General features: G+C 46.9%; 1 pseudogene across 1 annotated transcript in view; it reads left to right on the top strand.

The window, feature by feature from the left end:
- Positions 1-2,613: 2,613 nt before the first annotated feature.
- The window catches only part of LOC148045753 (vasoactive intestinal polypeptide receptor-like), a 34,307-nt pseudogene continuing 9,465 nt past the window's right edge, over positions 2,614-27,455 (top strand). Inside the window, exons 1-2 of the transcript XR_015696299.1 lie at positions 2,614-2,705; positions 26,519-26,626. The product of XR_015696299.1 is annotated as a vasoactive intestinal polypeptide receptor-like (transcript). The remainder of the gene's footprint in view (positions 2,706-26,518; positions 26,627-27,455) is intronic.

Genomic DNA, 27,455 nt, shown 5'->3' on the forward strand with positions numbered 1-27,455 from the left:
ATTATGGCGCACGTGGGCGGAGCGGGGGGTGTTGTGCGCACATGTGCATGTGTGGGGGCGCTTTGCATTATGGGTGCCGGCATGCGCGCGCAGTATCGCATGTGCGCACTAGCATTTTTGGCAACCAACAAGAAAAAGTTTAGCCATGACTGGCCTAGGGACTGGTTAGATAAGAGGAGGCATAGTCCCCAGCTGCATAACAGCCAGAGAAAGAAAGTCAGGAAGAATCTGTTATAACTGCTCAGACTGCAAAAGAGACAGTGGGAGATTTATATTTTCAGACTTGGAAGCGTACCTTAATGTAGCCTTACAAGAAAGTAGAATTACGAGGTCCTGATGATGTTACACAGTTTGGTAATTAAATATGTACAAGGAAAATAGCAATAGCAATAGCAGTTAGACTTATATACTGCTTCATAGGGCTTCCAGCCCTCTCTAAGCGGTTTACAGAGTCAGCATATTGCCCCCAACAACAATCCAGGTCCTCATTTCACCCACCTCGGAAGGATGGAAGGCTGAGTCAACCTTGAGCTGGTGAGATTTGAACCGCTGAACTGCAGATAGCAGTCAGCTGAAGTGGCCTGCAGTACTGCACCCTAACCACTGCGCCACCTCGGCTCGAAAAGTAATATGGTCAAGAGCAAGAGAGGTACTAATACCACTCTAAAGCCTTAGTAAGACCATACCTAGAATATTGCATTCAGCTTTAGTCACCACACTATAAAAAAAGATGTGGAGACTCTAGAAAGAGTGCAGAGAAGAGCAACCAGGATGATGAGGGGGACTGGAGGCTAAAACATATGAAGAACGGTTGCAGGAACTGGGCCTGGCTAGTCTAGTGAAGAGAAGGACCAGGGGAGACAGGATAGCAGTCTTCCAATGTTTGAGGGCCTGCCAAAGAGAGGAGGGGAGGTCAAGCTATTCTCCAAGGCAACCGAAGGCCAGAGAAGGAACAATGGATGCAAACTAACCAAGGAGAGATTCAGTCTGGAAATAAGGAGGAATTTTTCTGACGGTGAGAGCAATCAACCCACGGAACAGAAGTCGCCTTCGGAAGTTGTGGGACCTTCATCACTGGAGGCTTTCAAGAAGAGACTGGACTGCCATCTGTCAGAAATGGTGTAGGGTCTCCTGCTTAGGCAGGGGGTTGGAATAGATGACCTACAAGGTCCCTTCCAACTCTGGTAATCTATAATCTGTAATCTCCTCCTCCTCCTTTCTCCAAATCTCACTTTCTCCTAGCACTGATGATATTAGCTAGCTGGGTAATAAAACATTCCCCCCCCCCAAATCAACCAAGTTCAGGAACCACCAAGGACCCCCTTCTCCTCCTCTTCCTTCATCTCCTGCTCCTCTTCATCTTCTTCCCCTTTGTCCCCCTCCTCCTCCACTGCCAACTCTTCATACACACCCCTCCCTTTTAGTCCTGATGAAGTTGGGTCATAATGTCTACAGGAAAATCACCAAACCCAGAGACTACCAAGGATTGTAAGCTTCTCCTCTTCCTCCATCTCTCCATCTCCTCTTTCCCTTCCTTCTCCTCCTCCACCTACCACTGACGATGTTCCCTAGCTGGGTCATGGAATGTTTGCAAGGAAACCACCAAGCTCAGAGATCATCAAGGACCCCACAGTTTTCCTCCTCCTCCTCCTCCTCCTCCTCCTCCTCCTCCTCCTCCTCCTCCATCTCCCCTTCCCCTTCTTCCTCCCCTCCCCACCTCTTTCCCTTCCTCCTTCTCCTCCTCCACCTACCACTGATGATGTTCCCTAGCTGGGTCATGAAACGTGTGCAAGGAAACCACCAAGCTCAGAGATCATCAAGGACGCCACAATTCAACCCTGAGCTACAAATATTTTCAGGTAGAATCAACATATCCGCGTCGGTTTCCCGTCTGATGTGGCTGGGAAGGCTGAGATTAGTTCAAATTCAGCCACCCCAAATATTTATCGACCTAATGGTGTGCCGAGCGCGGTGGTGTGGAAATATTTATTCAGGGAATATGGCTTTATTGGCAAACAGATCATATCATAATGGAGTTATTACAGTTTCAATGCCCGGAAATGTTGCCAATAGATTTTTTGCCTGGATTTATCAAGGGTTTTAGTAGTTGGTGGGAGTGTCTGAAATGCCACTTGCCTGCTGGAATTTGGGGAGCAAATTTGGACGTAAAAGACAGTTGCTGTGGAGGTAGTCCTTGATTTACAACCGTTCATTTAATCACCATTCACAGTTACAACAGCACAGGGGAAAAAACTAAGATTTTTCACACTTAACAGCCATTGCAGTCTCCCCAGGGTTACCTGATCAAAATTCAGTTTCTTGACCACTGACTCATACTTACGGCAGTTTCAGTGACCCTGGAGGAGTCACGCAATCCCCTTTTGCGACTTTCTGGCAAGCGATGCCAATGGAGGAAGCCAGATTCATTTAACAACCGTGTGACTAACTTAACAACTGCAATGATTTATTGTACAACTGTGGCAAGAGAGGTTGTAAAAGTAAGCAAAACTCACTTAAGAAAGGTCTCCTAAGAACGGAATAACAAACAAACAGTTTCTAACTTTTTTCCCCTCTGGAATTTTTTTTTTTTGTGTGTGTGTGTGTGTAGGTATCCGGAATATCTCCAGAGTGCGCACTCATGATAGCCATTCAGACTGAACGAGACAAGTGTGTGAGATACTCCAGTTCGGATAATCTGACTTTAGGTAAGAGATTGGACTACTTTTTCATCGCCTTAAACAGGGATGTTTTCGCTGAAAATATCAGTACTGCAGGCTCCTTCTGCTGCCTGCCGGCTGCCTGCAATTTGGCAGTTCGAATCTCACCAGGCTCAAGGTTGACTCAGCCTCCCGTCCTTCCGAGGTGGGTTTAATGGGGACCCAGATGGTTGAGGGCAATAGGCAGATTCTGTAAACCGCTTAACAAGGGCTGCAAAGCACTATAAAGCGGTATATACGTAAGTCTGTTAGTCCTTCCTTCCTTTCTCCTTCCCCTTCCCCTTCCTTCCATCCTTCCTTCCTTTCTCCTTCCCCTTCCCTCCTTTCTTCCTTTCTCCTTCCCCTTCCCCTTCCTTCCATCCTTCCTTTCTCCTTCTCCCTTCCTCCTTCCCTTTCCCCTCCCTCCCTTCCTTCCTCCCTCCCTCCCTTTCTCCTTCTCCCTTCCCATTCTTTCTTTCTTTCTTTCTTTCTTTCTTTCTTTCCTTTCTCCTTCCCCCTTCCCCTTCCTTCCATCCTTCCTTTCTCCTTCCCCCTTCCTCCTTCCCTTTCCCCTTCCCTCCTTCCTTCCTTCCTTCCTTCCTTCCACCGTCCCTCCCTCCCTCCCTTCCTTTCTCCTTCTCCCCATTCTTTCTTTCTTTCCTTCCTTTCTCCTTCCCCCTTCCTTCCTTCCTTCCTTTCTTCCTTCCTTCCTTCTGTGGTGGTGCAGTGGTTAGAACGCAGTATTGCAGGCTGACTCTGCCCACAGCCAGGAGTTCAATCCTGACTGGCTCAGCATCGGAAGTGGGTAAAATGTGGACCCAAATTGTTGGGGGCAATAGGCTGACTCTGTAAACTGCTTAGAGGGTTGTAAAGCACTATAAAGTGGTATATACGTAAGTCAGTCCTTCCTTCCTTCCATCCATCCTTCCTTCCTTTCTCCTTCCCCTTCTTTCTTTCTTTCTTTCCTTCCTTCCTTCCTTTCTTCCTTCCCTCCTTCCTTCCTTCCTTCCTTCCTTCCCTCCCTCCTTCCTTCCTTCCTTCCTTCCTTCCTTCCTTCCTTCCTTCCTTCCTTCCTTCTGTGGTGGTGCAGTGGTTAGAACGCAGTATTGCAGGCTGACTCTGCCCACAGCCAGGAGTTCAATCCTTTTTTTTTTGTAAAATGTCTTTTTATTTTCCATTTTCCATTTACATACAGTCACATATATACTGTACAGAACCGGGGCCATACAACATTAAACAACAATCACAGCAATTCGTCTTGTCAACAATACCCCCCAAAATAGAAACCCAATGTACCTCTTCAACCCTCCATACACCTCTTTCTTTCGCCCCCTCCTCCAACTTTCCATCTTCCTTCCATCATTCCCCTCTACCCTACTTCCCCTCCCCCTCTACCACTCCTCTCTCCCAGTCCACTCCCTCCCTTCCTTCTCACCCTCCCTCCCATCCTCTCTCCCGCCCTCTCTACCCCTCTTCCTTCTATCCCGCTACTCCTCCCTTTGGTGTATTTCTACTATATGTCAATATATTCAGCTTGTCCTATTTTTACAGTGAAATTAAAAAGAAACGGTATACATGTGAAATCGCGTTGAAATCTAACACATACTATATATCCCCCCTCCCCCACCCTAACACCCCAGCCAGGAGTTCAATCCTGACTGGCTCGGCATCCGAGGTGGTAAAATGAGGACCCAGATTGTTGGGGGCAAGAGGCTGACTCTGTAAACCACTTAGAAAGAGCTGTAAAATAAACTGTGAAGGAGTGTATAACTCTAAGTGCTATTGTGGTTTCTGGCGACAGAAGCCATTTCTTATGATGGAATTGTGTTGTCGTACGAGCAAAGACATTTCTGAACAAACATCCACTTCTGACAGCCATCATTCATGGTCTGCACTGTGGTCAGCTTGGCAACTGACTCATATTTATGATGGTGGGATCCCCTTTTGCAACCTTCTGACAAGCAGAGTCAATGGGAAAGTCAGAATCACTTAACAACCATGCGACTAAGTTAATCACTTCAGGGATTCACTTAACAGCTGATGCAGGAAAGGTTGTAAGATGAAGCCAAATTTGCTTAACAAATGTTTTGCTTAGCAACTGAAATTTTAGGCTGAGTTGTGATCGTAACTCTATTTTTGTTCATTGAATTCCCCATGATCTCTCTCTATATATATGTATGTATGTATGTATGTATGTATGTATGTATGTATGTATGTATACATGTATAAGTATATGTGTAATGTGTAATGTGTAATGTATAATGTATAATGTATAATGTATACACATACATACATACATACATACATACATACATACATACATACATAGACATATGGCTGTGTGTACGTGTATATTTCAGATAACTCTGGAACGCCTCAAGCAATTTCAACCAAACTTGATTACACAGATTACTTACTCATTGGAAACAAATACTGTGGGGGTAAGACACCCCTAACACTCCTTGGGGGTGTGTGTGTGTGCTATGAAGATACAGCCTGTTGTGCCTCTAAATGGCTTCTACTGTACAGCGCTGTGGAGTTGCCATAGTAACAGCTTCACAGTATTCCACAAGGAATACTTTCCCCTCTGGTAAGAGGGGAAAAAATTAGAAATTGCAGCAACGTTCATGGAAGGAGGATTGGGATCAGGGGTGAAATCCAGCAGGTTCTGGAGAACCGGTAGCGGAAATTTTGAGTAGTTCGGAGAACCGGCAAATGCCAACTCTGGCTGTCCCCAGAGTGGGGAGGGAATGGGGATTTCACAATATCCTTCCCCTGCCACGACCACCAAGCCACCCCCACAGAACCGGTGGTAAAAAAAATTGAATTTCACCACTGGTTGGGATAAATAAATACCCAGGCATCATCAGGTTATCAGCTAGTATTATGTAAACCTGGGGAATTTTGCCTCATCAAATTCTTCCTTGATTTTGCAACTTGACTTTATGAAAAATAAGGAAGTTGGAGAACAGCAGAATTGTTGTGTTATTGTTTAATTCAGGAACTGAATTAACGTCTATTAAATCCCTTAAAGTGGGCTGTCATTAATCACCTTTAATATTGTCATGCATCAATAAACTTCCAGTTGTGGTTTTTTTTTTCTGGCATTATGTTATTTTATATGCGGGTAGTCCTCGACGTACGACCACAAGTGAGCCCCAAATTCCAGTTGCTAAACGAGACCACTGTTAAGGGAATTCTGTCCCATTTCACAACCTTTCTTGGAAGGTTTGTTAAATCAATCACTGCAGTTGTTAAGTTAGCTAACACAGTTGTGGAGCGAATCTGACTTCCCCGATGATGATGATGATGTTTTGTCAGAGAGTCACCGCACTGCGAGGGTCGTAAATATGAGTCAGTTGCCAAGTGTCTGAATTTTGATCACGTGATCATGGGGATGCTGCCACAGTTGCAAGTGTAAAAACTAGTCATAAATCGCTTTTTCCAAGTGCCATTTGTTCTGACGGAGGCTTCCCAAGAGCATGAAACAAACTCCTTGTCCCGACAAAAACCCCTTTTATTAATTGACTGTGAATTCCGCTCCTTCACATCCAGCAAAGTCTTTCAAGGGAGGATTTACAGTCACAGACCTTATCTGGCTTGGAGAGCTGCCAGGCCCATATCTGCAGAACTTGGCCAGGAGTCTCGGAGAGTCACGAACCAATTAAAGCGAACAAACTCCCCTCCCCTTTTGCTCCTCTTTTATTCCCTCTGGGAGGGGCCATTCACTGTCCACCTGTGGCCTTCCTCCAAAGTCGACCCCCGTTCTTCAGCCCTTCCCTTCGTCTGGCAGCTCTGTGCATGCGCACACTGGGAACAGGCTCCAGCTGTTCTTCTGCCTCACTGATGTCTGACTCCAAAGGCAGCTGATAACTGGCATACGGCCCTGGCCCCCCTCTCTGCCTCTGACACAGAGCCCTCATCAGAGCCTTCCCCAGACTCCAGGACTGGCCCAGGTTCCTCCCCAACCTCCTCACTCTCCGAATCTGCTGCCAGCTCTGCTGGCCATTGGTGGGCTACAACATCATTGTAACTTCAAGTAGCCACTAAACGAATTGTTGTAAGTCAACGATTATTTGAATTTATATTTCTCAGCCTCTTTCACTGGCTGATGGAGGTTTTTCTAGGCAAGGGCCCCTATTTGCAAACTTTGCATACCCCCTTTCTCTTGTCTCTGCCTCTTTCCTTTCCTTTCTCCAGAATGTTATTGGGTCCCCCATGTTTTGAGTGGCATTTCCATCACCCAATCCTCACACGGTTAGAGAAAGTTCCCAGGATTACAAATGAGAGTTTGGGGCATATTGAGGTCTGTGTTCATCTTCAGCTGGGAGAATTAGAGGATCAGTGTACTTGCTCTTTAGTCTGGGAAATAAGCAATTCCAAAGGGACAGAAATAATTGATAGGGAATTCACTGGAGACTGGATTGTATTTTGTAATATTAGTGTGTAGGTTTGTTGAGAAATTTAAGTGAACTTATAAAGGCTCTTTACTTACTTAACTCCTTCTTTCCTTCCTTCCTTCCTTCATTCTCTCTTATTCCTTCCATCCTCTTTCTCTATCCTCCCTTCTCCTTTTCCTTCCATTTTTCCTTCCCTCTCTCTGGTCCTGCCTTCACTCTTTTCCTTCCTCCCTCCCTATCCTCCCTTCCTTCCTTTTTCCGTCCTTCCCTCTTTCCTTCCTTACTTTCTTATCTCATTCATTCATTCTCTCTATTCCTTCCATCCTTTTTCTAACCTACCTTCTCCTTTTCCTTCCATTTTTCCTTCCTTTCTCTGCTCTTTCCCTCTGTTCCTTCCTTCCTTTATCTCATTCATTCATTCATTCATTCTCTCTCATTCCTTCTGTTCTTCTATTCTCTCTTCCTTCTCCTTTTCCTTCCTTCCTTCCTTCCTTCCTTCCCTCTCTCTGTTCCTGCCTTCTCCCTCTCCTTCCTTCCTTCCTTCCTCTTTCCTTCCTTCTCTCTCTTCCCTTGCTCCCACTGTTCCTTCCTTCCCTCCTTCCTCCCTTCCTCAGTTGCCAGGCAACCAAATTTAAATCATGTGACCATGGGGATCCTGCAATGGTTGTAAGTGTGAAAAACGGTCATAAGTCACTTTTTTCAGTGCCGTCACAACTTTATACGGTCTAAGCATGAAAAATCGACCATATATTTTGTTAACTTCCTCTGTGCAATTTAGAAATGCATAGATTTGCAAGATACCTTAAGCCAGTGATCGCATGCGTCGGCTTCTTAGGGCTACAACCTGGAAGAGGAGTTGCTGGAAAATGAACCTCCGGTTTCCGGTGTGCGCATGTGCACCAGCCAGCTGGTCTTCTGGTTTCTGGTGCGCATGCACACTCGGCGATCAGCTAGCCGGCACGCATGCGCAGGTCAGAAACCAGAAAACCAGCTCTTCTGGTTTCTGGCACTGCCACATGCATGAAGGCCATCTGATCGCCACATGTGCATGCACCAGAAACCCAGAAGAGGAACGGGCAACTGCATGTGCCAGGCGACATGGCTCCATGTGCCACTGTGGGCAGGGGTGCCATAGGTTTGCTATCATGGCCTTAAACGTCAGCAAATGCCCCTAGCCAGCTGAATCTAAGAGAGTCTTCCTGATTGAGGGCCAGTATGGTGAAATCTGGCCAATTATGACTGCCAGGTCCCAGAAGATGGAAGTGACCCCCAAATGACCCCCAAGGACATTCACATAATTCTCTTTGGCTCAGTGAAAGCTGGCTCAACAGTAGTAACTGTGAGAGGGATCTTGGAATCCTAGTGGACAACCATTTAAATAGGAGCCAGCCGTGTGCAGCAGCTGCCAGAAAAGCCAACACAGTTCTAGGCTGCATAAACAGAGGGAGAGAATCAAGATCATGTGAAGGGTTAACACCACTTTATAAGGCCTTGGAAAGGCCACACTTGGAATACAGCTTTCAGTTTTGGTCGCCACGATGTAGAAAAGGTGTGGAGACTCTAGAAAGAGTGCAGAGAAGAGCAACAAAGAGGATTAGGGGACTGGAGACTAAAACATATGAAGAACGGTTGCAGGAACTGGGTATGTCTAGTTTAATGAAAAGAAGGACCAGGGGAGACAGGATAGCAGTGCTCCGATATCTCAGGGGTTGCCACAAAGAAGAGGGAATCAAGCTATTCTCCAAGGCACCTGAGGGCAGGACAAGAAGCAATGGGTGGAAACTAACTAAGGAGAGAAGTAACCTAGAACTAAGGAGAAATTTCCTGACAGTGATAACAATTAACAAAGTTGTGAATGCTCCAACATTGGAGGTTTTTTAAGAAGAGATTGGACAGCCAGCCATTTTACCGGAATGGTATAGGGTCTCCTGCCTGAGCAGAGGGTTGGACTAGAAGACCTCCACGGTCCCTTCCAGTCCTGTCCTTATGTTACTCTTGCCTCCTTTCTGAGTCTCCTCCGAGTCACCAAACTTGTTTGCGGGGTCAAAAGGCAGATTAATAACTTGGATAAGTTTGTATGCAGAATAAACATTGCACGCCATGGGTTGAAAGGAAGCTTTCCCTGTTTCAACAAGATGTTTGTTTTTCTCTTTACGCAAAGGTAACAAATAGCACATCGGGAGTCCAGTTGGTGCCAACTGTTGTTTAATGATGGACAGGTCCCCATAATCCAACAGATCCTGTTCTAAGCCTCCACCGAGCCAGCTGAGGCAAAGTTAAAGACACAGAAGCCTCAGATAATAACAGAATAGCAGAGTCAGAAGGGACCTTGGAGGTCTTCTAGTCCAGCAGTCACCAGTGGGTGGTCCATGGACCACTGGTGGTTCGTGAGAAGCTTTTGGTGGTCCGCAGAAAAATTATCAGCATTTTTTTATATTGCACTAAATCTACGGCCCCTGGGCAGTATATGTGCAATGAACGCTTGTGTTGCTGCAGAGAGTCTCCCCCTTCGGGGTCTTTTTGTGGGGGTCGGAGGGGGGCAGAAATTCCGACTTGGGGTCTGCTTCAGCCTCCTGGTGGGGGACTTTGGGCGAAGGCTGGAGGGAAGGGCCGCTGGTGGTGAAGAGCCGGAGGGCCTCGTTCCAGTGGGACTGCACCATGGCCTGGAACTGGCTGACCATCTCAGCCCACTGAGCCTCCAGGTGCCAGAACCTGGCCTTGCAGTCCCGCAGGTCTCCCCTATGCTCCTAGTCCTCAGTGATGTGCTTCTGCTGAACGTCCTTCTCGGTCAGCTCCAATTTGAACTGAACTGTTTTGCCAACTCTTTCTCCTGGGGGCTGCTTAGCTCCAGCAATGGCTTCCTGTTGGGGGGGCCTAGGGAGCCCAGGCGGGCAGCTGAGGAGGGGCTGGGAGGGGGACGAGTAAGGATCGGTGAGGCACCCCTTGATGTGAGTGACATTGAATTGGCCACACCCACCCAATCATATGACCACCTAGCCACGCCCACCCAGCCGGTCATTAGGCAGATCATATTAGTGGTCCGCAGGATTTAAAATTACGAATTTAGTGGTCCCTGAAGTCCGAAAGGTCGGTCACCCTTGTTCTAGTATAACCCGTGTTATAAGTCCGTGTTATCCTACCCGCAAGTCAGTAATACATTGAATATTGGATTATTCTAATTTACGTGTCTATTGGAAATTTCTAATTTATGTATCTGCCTTGGGTTTTCTTTTATTGCAACCCTATTAAGTAGTCCTCAACTTATTACCACAAATGAGCCCGAAATTTATGTTGCTCAGCGAAACATTTGTTAAGTGAGCTTTGCCCCCATTTTACGAACTTTCCTGTTGTTAAGTGAATTACAGCAGTTGTTAAATTAGCAACACTGTCGCTAAGCGAACGACGCAGGTTGTAAAATTGGGCGAAACTCACTTAACAAATTTCTCACTCAGCCAGAGAAATCTGGGGCTCACTCATGGTCGTAAACCGAGGGCTACCTGTAAAAAAAAAACATTTCCTAGTCAGGTTTGCATAGAAACTGCCGGCTGTTTTGCATCCCGTTGCCGGGCAGAATTACGGGGTTGAAGCCTCACTTACCCATCTATTTTGTGGCTCTAATTAAATGAGCAGCTTTTCCCTTAGGAAAGCAGTCGTCTATAATCGGGATAGAGTGAAAAATGCACCGCCTGGAGTCACCCTGTGATCCATTGCCTTGATTTAAGTTGATTCCTCCCTTTAGAGGCGTTAGGTTTGCCCTGGAACGAGTCATTGCATCAGACTGGTCCAGCTCCAACACTTCATCCATCATCTCTCTCCCTCTCCCACCCCGAATGCTGGTTATAAAAAGCAATTTCCTGCTTATGAATCATTCAGGGAAGGAGGTAATTATTAACTGTCCCCTGGTAGTCGACACAGAATAGATTTGGCACCATTGCAGCCAGTTCTTCTGAGCAAGGATTCCCAAGAGCATAAAGTAAACTCCTTGTCCTGACCAAAACCCCTTTTATTAATTGGCTGTGAATTCTGCTCCTTCACATCCAGCAACGTCTTTCAAAGGAGGATTTACAGTCACCGACCTTATCTGGCTTGGAGAGCTGCCAGGCCGATCTCTGCAGAACTCGGCAAGGAGTCTTGGAGAGTCACGAACCAATGAAGCGAATTAATCGTCTCCTTCAAACTCCACTCCCCTGTCGCTCCTCTTTTATTTCCTCTGGGAGGGGCCATTCATCGTCCCACCTGTGGCCTTACTCCCAAGTCGACCCCTGTTCTTTAGCTGCTCCCTTCGTCTGGCAACTCTGCGCATGCGCACTCTGGGAACAGGCTCCAGCTGTTCTTCTGCCTCACTGATGTCTGACTCTGAAGGCAGCTGATAACTGGCATAGGGCCCTGGCTCCCTCTCTGCCTCCGACACAGAGCCCTCATCAGAGCCTTCCCCAGACTCCAAGACTGGCCCATCTTCCTCCCCAACCCTCCTCACTGTCCGAATCTGCTGCCAGCTCTGCTGGCGGGCCACAACAGCAGTCTTCGATTTATGACCAAAATCAGGAGCAGGGTTTCTGTCGTTAAGTGAGTCGCACCCAATTTTAGCACCTATTTTTGCCGCATTTGTTAAGGGAATTTATGTAATCGTTAAGGGAAACCTAGTTTTTTCTCCATAATGGACCTACAACCGTTTTTCACAAATGCATCGCCATGATCACTGTTGATTCGGAGGCTTGGAAACTGGCATGTACTTATGATGGTTGCAGTGTCCCGGGAAAGGGGGGGGGAACTGTCATGTGATCCCCTTTTGTGCCCTTCTGATGAGCAAAGTCGATGGGGAAGCCAGATGTAATTCATAACCAGGTGAATAACTCCACAACTGCAACGATTCACTTAACAACTGTGGCAGTTGTAAAATAGAGCAAAACCCGCTTAACAATAGTCCTGTTTGGCTCAATTGTGGTCTCTCACCGGCTCAGGGTTGACTCAGCCTTCCATCCTTCCGAGGTGGGTGAAATGAGGACCCAGACTGTGGGAGCGATATGCTGACTCTGTAAACCGCTTAGAGAGGGCTGAAAGCCCTCTGAAGCGGTATATAAGTCTAACTGCTATTGCTAACTGCTAAATGAACTGTTGCAAGTGGAGGAATTTCTGCATTCGTTTTTCATGTCATGGCTGACTTCTGAAAATTCAGGGACGTGGTATGACAGCTGTTTGGCCACCTCTGGGTCATTTGGTGATCCGGCCAGCGCTAACCGGTGTCCCTGGGCATTGTTTCTTCCTTTTAACAAATATGTGCACAATTTTCGGACACGCACCACTGCCGGAAGTGAGTAGGATGCTCAGTGTTCAGATACCCTGTAGCTTTTCTGTGCACACGCACAGAGACACACACACACACACACACACACACACACACACGCAGCCCCCCCCAAAAAACCAAGAAACAGGGCAATGCCCCCCTCCCTCGTGCCGAAAGGAAGAAGCTGGGATAACCACGATGCCGACCAGCAATTTTTGCAAGCCTCATTAAACGCTCGGCAAATGCGTTAATAATTTGGAGCTGGAAGGAGTGAATCAAAACTCAGACAAGTGCTGGAGACCCCCAGCACTTGGGGGGAAAGGAGCAGGAAACAAAAAATAAAATAAAATAAAATTTCTGCATGGGTGGATGCGTTGCCACCTGCTTTTTTTAAAAATTAAAAAATTAAAAAGTGAGCAAGGTGTGAAAATGACTTTTTACGGCCCCGTGGCTGATTTAAGGCCTTTAGCAGCCTGGGGTGTTGCTTGATTCTGCAGGCAGAAGGAAGAATGGAAGGAGGGAGTGGTCTTCTCCTATGATTGGAGGAGGGGGATGGACTAGATGATGTCCAAGGGCCCTTCCAATGCTTTGAGTCCCTGATTCACTAATCAACAGACTCCACTAAGATTTGAAATTCCCGGGATCATAGCAGAGCATAAGGTTTCGAACCTGGGGCGTTCTGCTAGCTGAGGATGAGCGTCAGTTTGGTCTAATGGGAAAGGCACCAGGCTAGAAACCAGGTGGGGGCGAGTTCTAGTCCTGTCTCAAACATGAAAGTTGGCAGGGAGACTTTGGGCCGATCACCAGCAGACAGTGAGTTCTAGTCCCATCTTAGGTGTGAAAGTTGGCTGGGTGACTTTGGGCCAATTGACAGGATACGGTGAGTTCTAGTTTCACCTTAGGCACGAAAGCCAGCTAGGGCCAATCAATAGCAGTTAGCAGTTAGACTTATATACCGCTTCATAGGGCTTCCAGCCCTCTCTAAGCGGTTTACAGAGTCAGCATATCGCCCCCAACAACAATCCGGGTCCTCATTTCACCCACCTCGGAAGGATGGAAGGCTGAGTCAACCTTGAGCCGGTGAGATTAGAACCGCTGAACTGCAGATAACAGTCTGCTGTAGTGGCCTTCAGTACTGCACCCTAACCACTGCACCACCTCGGCTCCCAGGAGATGGTGAGTTCTAGTCCTGCCTGAGGCACGAAAGCCAGCTGGGTGAGTTTCAACCAGTCTTGTCTCTCAATCCAAATTAAGACATTGGTCTCACAGTCTTCTGTCCCTTCCCCGGCAGCAAACTCTACAGGTGTTGTACTACAATTCCCAGCATTCCTCACCATCAGTGCCTAGGAATGCTGGGAGTTGAAGTTTATCATCATTTGGAAAGTCAGGCAATACACCTCTCCAGGTAGTTCTTGAATTACAATAATAGTTCATTTAATGACGGTTCAAATTTGAAACAGCAATTGAAAAAAACGACATGACCGTTTTCACACTTAATGACCGCTCCAGCATCCCCATGGTCACGTCATCAAAATTCGGACGCTTGGCAATGGACTCATATTTATGACGGTTGCAGTGTCCCTGAGTCACGTGATCCCCTTTTCCGACCTTCAAGGCATGCAAAGTCAATGGGAAAGCTGGATTCGCTTAACAACGGTGCTACTAACTTAACAACTGCAGTGATCCACTTAACGACTGAGCCAAAAAAGGTCATAAAATGGGGCATAAAACTCACTTAACAATAGTCTCGCTTAGCAACTTAGAAATTCCGGGCTCAATTGTGGTCATAAGTGGAGGACTGCCTATAGGTTGATCTGCAAGATTTCAAAAAAACCCAACTCTCACCCTCAACTATTGGAGATACTCCATGAAGTTGCAACCATCTAGACCCCTCAGTGTTGTGGCCTGCCAGTGGCCAGCAGAGCTGGCGGCAGATTCGGACAGTGGGGAGGTTGAGGAGGAACCTGGGCCAGTCCTGGAGGCTGGGGAAGGGTCGGACGAGGGCTCGGACGTCGGAGGCAGAGAGGGGGCCAGGGCCGTCCAACAGTTCTCAGCTGCCTTCGGAGTCAGATATCAATGGGGCAGAGGAACAGCTGGAGCCTGTTCCCAGTCTGCGTTTGCGCAGAGCTGCCAGAAGAAAAGAACAACCCAGAAATTAGAATAAAGTCACAGGTGGAAGGTGATTAGCCCCCTTCCAGGGGAAATAAAAGAGGAGCGAAAGGGGAGGGGGCTCTTGCAGGAAACAATTCGTTCGTTCGTTCGTTAGATTTGATTCAGGAGTGTGAAGATCTGTCCGTGAATCTCAGAGACTCTGTGCCAAAGTCTTTCCCTCCACAGCGCCTCGTTTGGGAAATATTTACATGGCTGCTTTTGCGCGCTACATGGGGCTGCCCTTGAAGAGTGTTCGAAGACTCCAGTTAGTCCAGAATGCAGCCACGCGAGCGATTGTGGATGCACCCCGGTACACCCACGTTACACCTATCCTCCGCGAGCTACACTGGCTTCCCATTGGTCTCCTGACACGCTTCAAGGTGCTAGTCGTTACTTTTAAAGCCCTACATGGCATCGGACCTGGATACCCGAGAGACTGCCTCCTGCCAATTACCTCCCTGAGACCTATAAGATCGCACAGACTAGGCCTCCTCCGGATTCCATCTGCCGGGCAATGTCGGCTGGCGACTCCCCGGGGGAGGGCCTTCTCTGTTGCTGCTCCGGCCCTATGGAACGATCTCCCCATGGAGATCCGGACCCTTACTACCCTTCCGGCCTTCCGTAAAGCAACTAAGACCTGGCTGTTCCAGAAGGCCTGGGGCTGTTGAATTATCCAGCCCCATCCTAAGTCATGAATGTTGTTGCAATTTTAAATTGTTGTTTTATTTTTTATATTCCCCCTCCCTTTGTTTGTAAGCCGCCCTGAGTCTTCCGAGAGCGGGCGGCATACAAAACTAATAAATAAATAATAAATAATAATAAGACAGATAAGGTCTGTAGTCATAATTACTCCTTTGAAAGGCTGCTTACCAGGCCTTTGCTGAATGTGAATGGGGGGAATTCACATTCGTTTCATAAAAGGGGTTTTGTCGGGACTCTGCTTCATGCTTTTAGGGGAAGCCTAGCTCAAAACACACAACGGACCTTGTGATCTTCTTCTGCATTGCAGTCGTCATAAATAGATCGCAACCGTCATAAATACGGGTCGGTCGCCAGGCGTCGGAATGTTGATCTCATGACCACAGGGGGCAGGATTGCCGCGACATTTATAAGTGTGGGAAACTGTCATAAGTCGCTTTTTCAGTGCCGTTGCAACTTTGAACGGTTACTAAATAAGCTGTTATAAGTTGAGGACTACTTGTGTTAATCTAGTTGTCATGCTGCAGAGAAGTGGGGATAGCAGAGACAACATAGAAAGAGACTTTTCCATTAAAACGGCAGCAAGAATAAATGGGGTTTTCTCCCAGCTTGCAATAAATATGTCAAAGCATTATCATGTGCAAGAATTCTTTCAGACAAGTGGAGAACATTTGCTTAATGTCTGGTACGGGAAAATAACCCGTGAAAGACAATATGGGAGATCTGTCAGCCTACAAGGCAGCCGGACAAGAAATCAATACCAGGAGTATTAACGCTGCTTTTCTTGCAAGGAGGCAGCAAAAAAAAAGAGGAAAAAATCTTATAAATCTGAAAGGACAATATTTCCCCTTCCCCCCCTCTCCACAACCATTAAAGGTGGTCTTGAACTAGCAACTACAGTTGGATTAGGGCATTGGTTCCCAAACTTGGCAACTTTTAAGACTTGTGGACTTCAACTCCCAGAATTCTCCAGCCAGCTCTGCTGGCTGGAGAATTCTGGGAGTTGAAGTCCACAAGTCTTAAAAGTTGCCAAGTTTGGGAACCACTGGATTAGGGTTATGGATTTTTCCTCTGTATCAAATCTTGCCTGAAAGCTTCCCTCGTTTCCTTCCTGCCTTCTTTTCCTTCCTCCTTCCTTCTTTTCTTTTCCTTCCCTTCCTCTCTTTCCTTCATTTCTTCTTCTTTCCTCCCTTTTCCATTTCTTTCTATCTTCCTTCCTTTCGTTTCCTCCTCCCTTGTTTCCTTCCCTCTTTCTGTCCTTCTCTCTGCTCTTTTCTTCCTTCTATCCTTTTTCCTCTTTCTTTTCTTTCTGTTCCTTTACCGTTTCCTTTCTTACTTTTTCCTCCTTCCTTCCTCATTCCTTTTCTTTTCCTTCTATTCCTCTCTTTCCTTCATTTCTTTCTTTCCTTCCCTTCCCATTGCTTTCTATCTTCCTTCCTTTCGTTTCTTCCTCCCTTCCCTCTTTCTGTCCTTCTCTCTGCTCTTTTCTTCCTTCTATCCTTTTTCCTCTTTCTTTTCTTTCTGTTCCTTTCCCTTTCCTTTCTTACTTTTTCCTCCTTCCTTCCTCATTCCTTTTCTTTTCCTTCTATTCCTCTCTTTCCTTCATTTCTTCCTTTCCTTCCCTTCCCATTGCTTTCTATCTTCCTTCCTTTCGTTTCTTCCTCCCTTGTTTCCCTCCCACTTTCTGTCCTTCTCTCTGCTCTTTTCTTTCTTCTATCCTTTTTCCTTTCTTTTCTTTCTGTTCCTTTCCCCTTTCCTTTCTTACTTTTTCCTCCTTCCTTCCTCATTCCTTTTCTTTTCCTCTCTTTCCTTCATTTCTTCCTTTCCTTCCCTTCCCATTGCTTTCTATCTTCCTTCCTTTCGTTTCTTCCCCCCTTCCCTCTTTCTGTCCTTCTCTCCGCTCTTTTCTCCCTTCCATCCTCTCTTTTCCTCTTTCTTTTCTTCCCTTCCTTCCCTCCTTTCCCCTTTCCTTTCTTACTTTCCTTTCTTCCGTTTCCTTTCATCCTCCCTGTCTCTCTTCCTCACTCCCTCCTTCCTACCTATTTCCTTTCATTTGCCCTCCCGCTCTTCCTCTCTCCTCTCTCTTTCCTGCCTTTCCTTCTCTCCCTCCCTCCTTTCTTCCTGTAGAAACGTGTCTATCCTAAAGGAGTTATTTATTAAGCTTGTTCCAAAGACGTCTTACAGATTCAGAATCTTATCGATCGCTTGGATAATTGAGATACTGTCCAAGTTCATTGCCTCTCCTCTCGGTTGCCCTGCAAAAAATCCAATATTTTCTACGGGGAAGACTGGTGGTGTGGGGAGCCACCTCTTCCACCACCACCCCGGAAGAATGAAATATACAATACAATACAATAGCAGAGTTGGAAGGGACCTTGGAGGTCTTCTAGTCCAACCCCCTGCCTAGGCAGGAAACCCTATACCATTTCAGACAAATGGCTATCCAATCTCTTCTTAAAGACTTCCAGTGTTGGGGCATTCACAGCTTCTGGAGGCAACTTCTGTCCCACTGATTAATTGTTTTAACTGTCAGGAAATTTCTCCTCAGTTCTAAGTTGCTTCTCTCCTTCATTAGTTTCCACCCATTGCTTCTTGTTCTACCCTCAGGGGCCTTGGAGAATAGTTTGACTCCCTCTTCTTTGGGGCAACCCCTGAGATATTGGAAGACTGCTATCATGTCTCCCCTGGTCCTTCTTTTCATTAAACTAGACATTCCCAGTTCCTGCAACCGTTCGTCATATGTTTTAGCCTCCAGTCCCCTAATCCTCTTTGTTGCTCTTCTCTTCACTCTTTCTAGAGTCTCCACATCTTTTCTACATCGTGGTGACCAAAACCGAATGCCGTATTCCAAGTGTGGCCTTATCAAGGCCTTATAAAGTGGTATTAACCCTTCACGTGATCTTGATTCTATCCCTCTGTTGATGCAGCCTAGAACTGTGTTGGCTTTTTTGGCAGCTGCTGCACACGGCTGGCTCCTATTTAAATGGTTGTCCACTAGGACTCCAAGATCCCACTCACAGTTACTACTGTTGAGGAAGGTGCCACCTATGCTGTACCTGTGCATTTCGTTTTTCTTGCCTAAATGTAGAACCTTCCTCTTTTCACCATTGAACTTCATTTTATTAGATAGTGCCCAATGTTCAAGTTTGTCAAGATCCTTCTGTATCTTAAGCCTGTCTTCTGGAGTGTTGGCTATTCTTGCCAGCTTGGTGTCATCTGCAAATTTGATGAGTTCCCCATTTATCCCCTAATCCAAATCATTGATGAAGATGTTGAAGAGTCCTGGGCCTAAAAAAGAGCCTTGGGGTCCCCCTCTGCATACTTCCCTCCATAAAGATGCAGTTCCATTGAGGTCTACATGTTGAATGCGGTTATGGTCTACCTTATCAAATGCCTTACTGAAGTCCAAGTAAACTATATCGACAGCATTCCTCTGGTCCACTCATTTTGTCACTTTGTCAAAAAATGCAATAAGATTAGTCTGGCATGATCTGTTTTTGACAAACCCAGGTTGGCTTTTGGCTATTCCTTTGTTTACTTCTAGTGTTCGCTAATTGGTTGCTTGATTATCTTTTGCAGAATCTTTCCTGGTATTGAGATCAGGCTGATAGGTCTGTAGTTTCCGGGATCTGTTCCCCCCGCCCCAAGGTGGCGCAGTGGTTAAATGCAGCACTGCACGCTACTGCTAGATCAGCAGGTCAGCGGTTCAAATCTCACCGGCTCAGGGTTGACTCAGCCTTCCATCCTTCCGAGGTGGGTAAAATGAGGACCCAGATTGTTGGGGGCAATATGCTGACTCTCTGTAAACCGCTTAGAGAGGCCTGAAAGGCCTATGAAGCGGTATATAAGTCTACTGCTATTGCTATTGCTATTGCTATTTTTGAAGATGGGAACCACATCAGCTCTTTTCCAGTCCTCTGGCAGTTCCCCGGTGCTCCAGGATCTCTTAAAGATATAGTTCAGTGGTTCTGAGATCTCGTCTGCCAGTTCCTTCAGAACCCTGGGGTGTAGTCCATCCGGTCCTGGTGATTTTAACTCATCTAGGGTAGACAGGTGCTCACTTACCATTTTCTTCCCTATTTCAACTGGTGTTCCTAATCTGATTTTTGTGGTGCTGTTTTTGATAGGTTGGACTGTTTTATCCCTTTGTGTAAAGACAGATGCAAAACATGAGTTAAGTAGTTCTGCTTTCTCCCTGTTGCTATATTTTGGGAACTATTTTTTAAAAGGTAGAATATTGCATTTCCCTGAAGGAGAAATGGAGAAGCATGTTTTTAGAGGCAGAAAGCAGCCACCCCCTCAAGTCTTTCTTAATAGCTCACGGCAGATGCCAGCACTTAAGGAGATAAAGAGCTTATTGAAAGAGGAAGACAATGATCTAGATGGCTCTATTCATAAGCAAAGAGCCAAGGTGGCGCAGTGGATAGAGATGCAGCACTGCAGGCCACTTCAGCTGACGGTTATCTGCAGTTCAGCGGTTCTAATCTCACCGGCTCAGGATTGACTCAGCCTTCCATCCTTCCGAGGTGGGTAAAATGAGGACCCAGACTGTGGGGGCGATATGCTGACTCTGTAAACTGCTTAGAGAGGGCTGAAAGCCCTATGAAGCGGTATATAAGTCTAACTGCTATTGCTATTGCTATAAAGTAAATACTGCCAGCAGAAAGCCATTCAAGAGAGGATATTTCGAAATTCCGTGCAGCAAAGTTTGACAGCTAACAAAGGTAGAATGGTAGGATTAGAATGCAGCCCCTCACCCCAAATCCAACACAGGACAAAAGCCATTAGCCACAATAGGAATTGCCCAGAACACAAACCCCCTTCATTGCACCACCCCTAGAGCACTTGTCATCAACTGGTGGTCTGTGAACTACTGATGGGCCACAAGAAAATTTTGGTGTTCAGCAGAAAAATTGTCTGCATTTTTTATATCACACTAAATCAGGGGTCCTCAAACTACGGCCCCTGGGACGGATACGTGCAATGAACGTTTGTGTTGCTGCAGAGTCTTCCCCTTTGGGGTCTTTTTGTGGGAGTCGGGGGGGGGCAGAAATTCCCAATTGGGGTCTGCTTTGGCCTCCTGGTGGGGGGCTTTGGGCGAAGGCTGGAGGGAAGAACCGCTGGTGGCGAAGAGCCGGAGGGCCTCGTTCCAGTGGGACTGCATCATGGCCTGGAACTGGCTGACCATCTCAGCCCGCTGAGCCTCCAGGCACCGGCACCTGGCTTTGAACTCCCTCTGCTTGGAAAGCCCATGCTCCTAGTCCTCAGTGAGATGCTTCTGCTGAGCCTCCTCCTCGGTCAGATCCAATTTGAACAGAGTTGTTTTGCCAACTCTTTCTCCTGGTGGCTGCTTAACTCCAGCAACTGATTTCTGTTGGGGCACTAAGGAGCCCGGGCTGGGAAGGGGAGGGCGAGGCTGGCAAGGCGCCCCTCAACGTGAGTGACATCAAGTTGGCCACACCCACCCAGTCACATGACCACCTAGCCACGCCCACCCAGCCGGTCATTAGGCAGGTCATATTAGTGGTCTGTGGGACTTAAATTATGAATTTAGTGGTCCCTGAAGTCCGAAATGTTGGTGACCCCTGGAATAGGACAGTCCAAACTTCGCAGAAACCTATAAAGATCCGTCCACTCATTCAACCAGTTGGTCAGCTGCCCTGAACCACCCGCGTAGTTCATCTTCAGGTATAAATCGACCTTTATTTCCAACTGAGTCTCCAGCCTCCATTTAATTTTCAGCGTTTTTTCTCCCAGCTTGGAATTGAATCAGATGGATTTCCCTTCCAACGGTGCGTTATATCACCCGGCTCCTAAACGAATATTTTGTTTATTATTTTTTTAGCCCGGTAATAAAAATAGTTGACAGTCCAGGAAGAAAAGCTGCAAATTGCCTTCTCCCCGAGCTTCTTCAGTAAAAATTCAATATTTGGCTTGGCTGAGTAAGTTATCCTGGGATTTTGCGTTTCGCAGGCTGAGTCAGTAAGCAAACAAGAGATACGGAGCATGAAACCGATCGATATCTGCGCAGACGAAAGTCAGGCAAGAATGCTATTCATTCACACACAGGGAGTCCTCGACATGCGACTGCACCGGGGCCCAGAATTTCTCTAGCCAAGCAAAGCAGTGGCTAAGCGAGATGCGCCTGATTTTATGATCGTTTTTGCCGTGGTTGTTAAGTGAATTGCTGCAGTTGCTAAGTGAACCATGCGGTTGTTAAGCAGATCCGACTTCCCCCGTGTTTGTCAGGAGCTGATTAGGAAGGTCATAAGTGGAGATCACAAGAGCCCAGGACGCTGAAACCGTCATAAGTACGTGACGGTTGCCAAAATTTGTCTGAATTTTGATCAGGTGACTGCGAGGGATGTAACTGCGAGGACTGGTTGTAAGTCACTTTTTTTCCTGTGCCGTTGTAACTTTGAACGGTCACTACAAGGTGAGGAATACCTGGACCGCAGATCACATTCGTTAATGTGGTTTGAAATTTACTGCAAAGGCTTTTTCTCTGTCAGGCAAAGCAGATTGTCTTGCTTAGCAACGTAAAATTTTGACTCGGTCGTGGCCATAAATTGAGGACTCCCTGTAACTTTAGAAATCTGTGTTCATCGGAAGATCAAAGAGAATTCGGGAGTCCCTCTCAGATTTTTTTTTAAATCAGTGGTCTCCAAATAAGGCAAATTTAAGACTTGTGGACTTCAACTCCCAGAGTTCCCCATGCTGGCTGAGAAATTCTGGGAATTGAAGTCCACAAATCTCAAGATGGCCAGGTTTGGAGTCCTCTGGTCTAAGGCCTCCAAAAGCTTGGATGGAACTAAGCATTTTGCAGAAGGATCTAGAAGAGTGGGCCAGCTCTGCAAACAGAGCCCGACTTTGCAGGAGGGGAGGGTGAGAATCTGCTGCAACAGGTTTCTGATTGGAAGGTTGCTTGTTTGATTGATTGATTCGATAAACCAATAGAAGAGCCGGGTGAAAATCTCCCAATCTGGAAGCTGTGGAGATTCAGCCATGGAGGTCTGGGGATGGGGATCTTATGGTTAGGATCTCATACTCAGGGTGGGGATCTCATACGGATGATGGCAATCTCATGGTGGGAATCTCCCAGGGGTGAAATGCTACCGGTTCGGGACGGTTTGTGCGAACCGGTAGTAAAAAAAATGCTACCGGTTCTCAGAACTGGTAGTAAAAAATACTTTTAAAAGTTTTTTTTTCTTCCTCACGATTGCACAGCTGATCTTTGGAACTCTTTAAAAAAAATTAAGATTTTTTTTTTTTACTACAAGTTCTCTGAAAACGCAGCAGTGGGGTGAGGGGATCCGTTTTTGCTCACAGCAGGCTTCCCTGGAGCTTTCTAGGCCAAAAATGGGGAGTGGGGATGCTGAGAAAGAAGGAAGGAAGGAAGGAAGGAAGGAAGGAAGGAAGGAAGGAAGGAAGAAAGAAAGGGGGAGGAGAAGGAGGAAGGACTACAAATCTGGCACTAGATGCAGCTTCAGAGGATAATCCAGGGCTGGAAGGGACCTAGAGGTCATCTAGTCCAACCCCCTGCTCCAGCAGGACATTGCTAGTTTCTGTCTTTTGATCCCCCCAGTTACATGACTACATAAACATGCCCACCCAGTCACATGACCCCACCAAGCCACGCCCCACCAAGCCACGCCCACAGAAACCAGTAGTTTAAAAAAAATTAGATTTCACCCACTGGAATCTCCTGGTGGTAATGGGGATCCCAAGGTGGGGATCTCATACTGACCCCAGAGTGGGGAGTCTTACACTGATTATGGACATCTCATGCTGGGGAATCTCATTACTGGTAGTGGGGTGGGGTATCTTGTAATAATTATATGGATCGTGTGGGGTTTCATTAAGGGGGAGGGCTCATACTGGTGCTGGGGCTTTTGTGATCTCTTGGTGAGGAATCACTGGTGGGGGGGATCTCATCATTCAACCCTGAGCTGTAAAGATTCTCCATCAGTTTTGCAGAGAACACTGTGAAAAAGCAAAGGGAATCTCTTGTCTGACTTGGCAAAAGTTTAAGGCTGGGAGAGTTGTGCATTGAAAAACAAGAACGGTCAATCATTCTTCTGACAAGCACCCATCGATCCAACCACATTCTTACAAGGACTTTGCAAGCAGCCCCGTTTTTTTTACAGGTAGTCCTCGACTTACAACAGGTCATTGAGTGACCGTTCCAAGTAACGGCATCACAGAGAAAAAAGTGACTTGTGGCCATTTTTTCACACTTACAACTTTTGCAGCATCCCCAGGGTCACACGATCAACATTCAGACACCCAGCAACGGACTCGCGTTTATGACAGTCACAGGGTCACGTGATTTCCCCCCTTTTGCGACCTTCTGACAAGCTAAGTCGATGGGGAAAACCAGATTCACTTAACAACGGTGTAACTGACTCAACAACTGCAGAGGGTTCATGTAACAACTGTGGCAAGAAAGGTTGTAAAAGGGGGAATAATTTACGGAACAATTGGCGCATTTAGCAACAGAAATTTTGGGCCGAATCGCGTCCGTTAAGCCAAGCGCTACCTGTGTGTACATCCAACCTCTTGCAACATATTTTGCATGTTTGAGTTTTTGCTCCTAAGGCTTGTAAATCTGTCCAAGGGAAAGGAGGGGAAATAATTGCGGTGTACCGTAACGGGCGAGGAATGACCCTGTTTGTGACACATAACATACTTCCTCGGGTCAAATGAGGACCAAGCAGCTTCATTGGCTAAATTTGGATGTGTGTGTGTGTGTGTTTTAGCCTATTTTTGTCAGTTTGTGATCCAGTTGGTTGAGCTAATCTTGAAAAACGAGCTGCTTCTGTCACCAAGTGTGTTGTGTAAACACATCTGGAGGTTTTTCATTTTTGCCCTGTGATAAAAGTAGACCAGAATAACCGACTGGGTGGCAAGTCTAGAAATGAGAAATATCTCCAAATATTGTGATGACTCCGTCACTGGAGCTTTTTAAGAAGAGGCTGGGCGGCCGTTTGTCTCAAGTGGTATACGGAGTTCTCCTGCCTGAGCCTTGGGGTTGGACTAGAAGACCTCCGAGGTCCCTTCCTACTCCTGTTATTTTATTCTTTTACCCCATTTCCCAACCTTTCTCGCCACCGTTGTTAAGTGAATCCTTGCAGTATTACACTAGTGACTCGGTTGTTAAGCGAATCTGGCTTCCCCTTAGACTTTGCTCTATTATTCTGTATTTTCTCCTCTTATTATCTAAGGATGTTTTCTGAGTGCTTGAAATAAGTTAATGATCAGTTCCAAGAGAGAGGCAGGAACGCTACCATTGATATTAAATGTCCACCATGAAATTCCTGCCAGCAGTATCAGATCCCCACGATGAGATCCCCTTCACCAGTATGAAGTTTCCCATCACAAGATCCCTTTGAGATCCCTCATCAGTATGAGATCCACACCACAAGATCCCCATAATCAGTAGATCTTTACCATCAGTATGAGATTCTCATTATGGGATCCATATTGGATCCTACTACGATATCCCCACAATCAGAAGATCCCCACAATAAGAGATGCCTCCTCTTCAGGTTTCCGCCATGAGATCCCCAACACAAAATCACCGGTAGGAGATCCTCACCATGAGAACCTCACCACAATCACCAGGAGATAGGGAGTTCTAGTCCCGCCTTAGGCATGAAAGCCAGCTGGGTGACTTTGAGCCAATCACCAGGAGAGGGTGACTTCTAGTCCCGCCTTAGGCATGAAAGCCATCTGGGTGACTTTGGGCCAATCACCAGGAGAGGGTGACTTCTAGTCCCGCCTTAGGCATGAAAGCCATCTGGGTGACTTTGAGCCAATCACCAGGAGAGGGTGAGTTCTAGTCCCGCCTTAGGCATGAAAGCCATCTGGGTGACTTTGAGCCAATCACCAGGAGAGGGTGAGTTCTAGTCCCGCCTTAGGCATGAAAGCCATCTGAGTGACTTTGAGCCAATCACCAGGAGACGGTGACTTCTAGTCCCGCCTTAGGCATGAAAGCCATCTGGGTGATTTTGAGCCAATCACCAGGAGAGGGTGAATTCTAGTCCCGCCTTAGGCATGAAAGCCATCTGGGTGACTTTGGGCCAATCACCAGGAGATGGTGAGTTCTAGTCCCGCCTTAGGCATGAAAGCCATCTGGGTGACTTTGAGCCAATCACCAGGAGAGGGTGACTTCTAGTCCCGCCTTAGGCATGAAAGCCATCTGGGTGACTTTGGGCCAATCACCAGGAGACGGTGACTTCTAGTCCCGTCTTAGGCATGAAAGCCATCTGGGTGATTTTGAGCCAATCACCAGGAGACGGTGACTTCTAGTCCCGCCTTAGGCATGAAAGCCATCTGGGTGACTTTGGGCCAATCACCAGGAGACGGTGACTTCTAGTCCCGCCTTAGGCATGAAAGCCATCTGGGTGATTTTGGGCCAATCACCAGGAGACGGTGACTTCTAGTCCCGTCTTAGGCATGAAAGCCATCTGGGTGACTTTGGGCCAATCACCAGGAGACGGTGACTTCTAGTCCCGCCTTAGGCATGAAAGCCATCTGGGTGATTTTGAGCCAATCACCAGGAGAGGGTGACTTCTAGTCCCGCCTTAGGCATGAAAGCCATCTGGGTGACTTTGGGCCAATCACCAGGAGACGGTGACTTCTAGTCCCGTCTTAGGCATGAAAGCCATCTGGGTGATTTTGAGCCAATCACCAGGAGACGGTGACTTCTAGTCCCGCCTTAGGCATGAAAGCCATCTGGGTGACTTTGAGCCAATCACCAGGAGAGGGTGACTTCTAGTCCCGTCTTAGGCATGAAAGCCATCTGGGTGACTTTGGGCCAATCACCAGGAGACGGTGACTTCTAGTCCCGCCTTAGGCATGAAAGCCATCTGGGTGATTTTGAGCCAATCACCAGGAGAGGGTGACTTCTAGTCCCGCCTTAGGCATGAAAGCCATCTGGGTGACTTTGGGCCAATCACCAGGAGATGGTGAGTTCTAGTCCCGCCTTAGGCATGAAAGCCATCTGGGTGACTTTGAGCCAATCACCAGGAGAGGGTGACTTCTAGTCCCGCCTTAGGCATGAAAGCCATCTGGGTGACTTTGGGCCAATCACCAGGAGACGGTGACTTCTAGTCCCGTCTTAGGCATGAAAGCCATCTGGGTGACTTTGGGCCAATCACCAGGAGTCGGTGAGTTCTAGTCCTGCCTTAGGCATGAAAGCCAGCTGGGTGACTTAGCGTTGTTCATAGAAAAAAACTAAAAGCGGAATATAAAATAAATAAATACGTGTTATTCTTTTCTCACAGGTTGTGGAAGTCTCTGGGATAACATTAGTTGCTGGCCCTCCGTAAATTTTGGGGAAACAAAGGTGTTGTCCTGCCCAGTCGTTTTCACCTACTTTACAAAATTTCAAGGTAAGTTAAACTAAACATTTCCCCCCCAACAACGGATCAGTGAATTTTTTTGCTTTTGTGCTAAGGTTACTGTCTCTGGGGTGCAATCTACAAGTTGACCATAAGATGGCATGGAAGAGCAAGGAATCGTCTCTGAACTCTTGGCTGCCATCTAATGATTGTCACAATTTTTGCAGTTTAGGTGAAATAGTCTTCATTCTCTAGATCAGTGTTTCTCAACCTTGGCAACTTGAAGATGTTTGGACTTCAACTCCCAGAATTCCCCAGCCAGCATTCGCTGGCTGGGGAATTCTGGGAGTTGAAGTCCAAACATCTTCAAGTTGCCAAGGTTGAGAAACACTGCTCTAGATCACTCAACCTGGTGCCTTTTAGTAGCACAGAATCTATTATGCTCCTAAAATCAGAGTGGTGTCTGATTTTGATGACCTTTTGTGCCACAGTTGTTACGGTAAGTGAGTCGCTATACTTGCTAAATGAATCATGAGGTCATTAAGAGAATCTGGCCTTCCCCTTTGACGTGGCTTGTCAGAAGCCAGCTGAGAAGGTCGCAAATGATGATCATGTGGTCCTGGGATGCTGCAACCATCGTAAATACACGGTCCTTAGTGTGAGGACTGGTCATATGATGCCTTCCCAGCCTTGCTGTAACTTCAACCTGTCGCAAAGCGAATGGTTGGTTGTAAGTCAAGGACTATCTGTATAAACTGCTCAGACTTACCACAGGTTAAGATAGGGACTTAATAAATTTTACAAATAAATACAGGTAGTTCTTGAATTATGACCATAATTGAGCTCACAGTTTCTGTTGCTAAGTGAGACAGTCGCTCAG

The sequence above is a fragment of the Thamnophis sirtalis genome, unplaced genomic scaffold (assembly GCF_051295495.1).
Source record: "Thamnophis sirtalis isolate CommonGarterSnake01/CBP01778 unplaced genomic scaffold, rThaSir2_p1.2 scaffold_4, whole genome shotgun sequence".
Lineage (NCBI taxonomy): Eukaryota > Metazoa > Chordata > Lepidosauria > Squamata > Natricidae > Thamnophis > Thamnophis sirtalis.